The 3,374-nt window shown below is 50.5% G+C and overlaps 1 protein-coding gene across 1 annotated transcript in view; it reads left to right on the forward strand.

Annotated features, from left to right (window-relative positions):
* Positions 1 to 3,374, forward strand: part of LOC113660809 (kinesin-like protein KIF26B) — a 9,156-nt gene that overhangs the window by 5,019 nt on the left and 763 nt on the right. The window lies entirely within an intron of this gene.

A 3,374-nucleotide genomic window follows, 5' to 3' on the forward strand; every position in this document is an offset into this window, starting at 1 on the left:
TTCCCTATAAAATCACAGGCCACATGTCACACAACACACAACACACAACACAACACACACAACACACACACAACACACACACAACACAACACACACAACACACACACAACACACACAACACACAACACACACAACACACACACAACACACAACACACACACCACACTCACACACCACACACACAACACACACACACAACACACACACACACACACACACACACACACACTCACACACACACACTCACACACCACACACACACACACACACACACACACACACACACACACACACACACACACACCCCACTCACACACACACACCTCACTCACACACACACACACCACCCACACCACCCACACCACCCACACCACCCACAACCCACACACACACCCACACACCAAACACACACACACTCACACACACACACACACACACACACACACACACACACACACACACACACACACACACACACACACACACACACACAGTGTCTCTGCAATGATGGAAACATCTCTGGAGTGATGAATCACACATTATGTGTTAGTCTGATAGAGGAAACTGGGTTTGCTGGATGTCCACAAACATTTGACCACAAACTTTTGACCACGTGGTGTAACTTAATTAGTGTAACATTTTATTAACACTGAATATTGTGTTTAGGTTTTAGTTAAATCTAGGTCTGAAATTTCACTATTAAATCTCACTGAGATCATTTTTGTCTGAAATCTGTTTTCTCTCTCTCTTTTTGGTCTTTTCTGCTGGTTACACAGAGAACTATAAGGCAGAGAAAGGGTGAAAGGAATGATACAAAAAAGAAAGGAGAAAAGGAAAAATGAAAAACAGACATAAAGATGTAAAAAATGACAAATGGTTGAGAGAGAGAGAGAGAGAGAGAGAGAGAGAGAGAGAGAGAGAGAGAGAGAGAGAGAGAGAGAGAGAGAGAGAGAGAGAGAGAGAGAGAGATAGAGAGAGAGAGAGAGAGAGACCCAGCTGGGAATATGCAGTGGAGGGATGGAAAGAGAGGATGTGGGAAAGATAAAAAAAAGAAATAGAAAAAAGAGGCAAGATGGAGAGAAAGGTGTGCTGAGAGAGGTGGGGGAGGGGAGAGAGAGCAGTGAGGGTGAGGGGACACACACACACACACACACACACACATCAGAAAGCACAGCATAATGAGATTACATGTATGTGTGTGTGTGTGTGTGTGTGTGTGTGTGTGTGTGAGTGTGTGTGTGTGTGTGTGAGAGAGAGAGAGAGAGAGAGAGAGAGAGAGAGAGAGAGAGAGAGAGCAGTAATGAATAATGTATAACAGGTCCACTGGAGTGTGAGATGTTCGTTTGTCTCCTCACACTAACACCTCCAAAAAATGAAGCGAGGTTAGAGCGTTAAAGATACCCAAGAGCGGGCCGTCCAATAGCCCACAAGGGTAAGTGGGAGATGTGCTGGCGTGGAGGGCGGGGATGTGGGGCGGGGCCTGGGTTGGGATGTGGGGGGAGGGGGCGAGGGGTGGGTGTAGACGGGTGGGGGTGTGTGTATGGGGGTGTGAGTCGGACAGTGGTGGGGGGAGGGGGTAGTGTGGGTGTGTGGAGGGTGGGGGGGTGGTGGATGGATGGGGGTGGGATGGCTGATGGGTGGGTAGATGGGTGGGTGGGATGGGTGTGGCCTGCGTGTGATAAGGGGGGGTTTCTATGGGGGGGGTAGGGGGGGGCTTGTGGTGTAGGCAGGTGGCGAGGCGGGAGAGGAGGGAGTGGAGGTGGGGGTGTGTGTGGCAGGTCGGGGGGGGATGTGTGAGGTGGGGACGGAGGTACTCAAGGGGGGTCGTTGTAGGGTGGGAGGGTGGGAGGTGGGTGTGGGGGAGGGAGGGGGGGGGGGAGGGAGGGTTGCGAGAAGGTGGCGATCAGGGGTGGATGGAGTGGGGGTAGTGTGGGGGGGAGTAGGGGAGGCGTGGGTGATAGAGGGTGGGAGGTGTAGGGGGGAGGGGTGGGGGTGGGGTGGGCGGGGCAGGGGTTGCTGGGTGCGTAGAGGGACTGGGTGTGGGGGGCGTGTGGAGGTGTCGGGGTGGAGGGTGTGGGGGTAGGGTGGGTGAGGTGGGTTGTGTGTGGGGGGGGGTATAGAGTGTGGGGGGGGGGATGGCGGGTGTGGGTGTGTGTATAGAGTGGGGTGGGGGGAGGTGTGTATGTTTGTGTGTGGGGTATATGTGGGCTGTGGGCTTGGTGGGGGTGGTATGTGAGGTGTACGGGGTGGGTGGATGCGGTGTGGATGGGGGTTGTGTGGGGGGGGTGTGGGAGAGAGGACCGGTGGGGTTGGCTTGTGTGTGGGTGTGTGGGGTGTTGTGTGCGGGGTGTGGTGTGTATGGGTGTGTGTAAGGTGTGTGTGTGTAGAGAGCTGTGTGGTTGGTGGTGGGTAGTGTGTGTGGGGTGTGTGGAATAGGTGTGGTGGGGGTGTGTATATGTGTGTGTGTGTATATGTGTGTGTGTGTATATGTGTGTGTGTGTGTGTGTGTATGTGTGTGTGTGTATATGTGTGTGTGTGTGTGTGTGTGTGTGTGTATAGAGTGTAAGAGGACTTTAACACTGTACATAAACACTGTAACTGGGTTTCTGTGTAAAACTGTTGTGTTATTTGCTCTTTAATATCCACACATTATATCTGAGAGATAAAGTGATGTTCTGGAGGTTTCTGTCTCAGATCTGCACTTTACCTCTGTATAAAACTCGCTATGTGCAGACTATCTAAACACACTCATTATGTCCCAGTTGCCTAGCAACAGGGTTCTCATGACCTTCACCATATGAACAGTGTAACTACAATGTTCCAGTCATTAAGGTGTGAAGTTCTACATTCAAGAACCCTGTGTGTTTACACTGAAAATACAGGACCAGATAACCTGGTGTTACCCAGCGGTGTGTCTCACCTCCATCACCTGTCTCACCCTCAGCAGAGACACGTCAGTGAGACAGTTCAAACAAATGAGAATTGGATATAATATATTTCATCAGTTATTAAGTACTAGTAGACCTTCTGATGACAGACAGACAGTCAGACAGACAGAAAGACAGTCAGACAGACAGTCAGACAGACAGTCAGACAGACAGACAGACAGTCAGACAGAGAGAAAGACAGACAGACAGACAGACAGACAGTCAGACAGACAGACAGACAGACAGAAAGACAGACAGACAGACAGACAGACAGACAGACAGACAGAAAGACAGTCAGACAGACAGACAGTCAGACAGACAGAAAGACAGACAGACATACAGTCAGACAGTCAGACAGACAGACAGTCAGACAGACAGACAGACAGTCAGACAGACAGACAGTCAGACAGTCAGACAATGTTATTGCTCTAAACTTAGTATATGTAT

This window comes from Tachysurus fulvidraco, chromosome 12 (genome assembly GCF_022655615.1).
Source record: "Tachysurus fulvidraco isolate hzauxx_2018 chromosome 12, HZAU_PFXX_2.0, whole genome shotgun sequence".
NCBI classification, from domain to species: domain Eukaryota; kingdom Metazoa; phylum Chordata; class Actinopteri; order Siluriformes; family Bagridae; genus Tachysurus; species Tachysurus fulvidraco.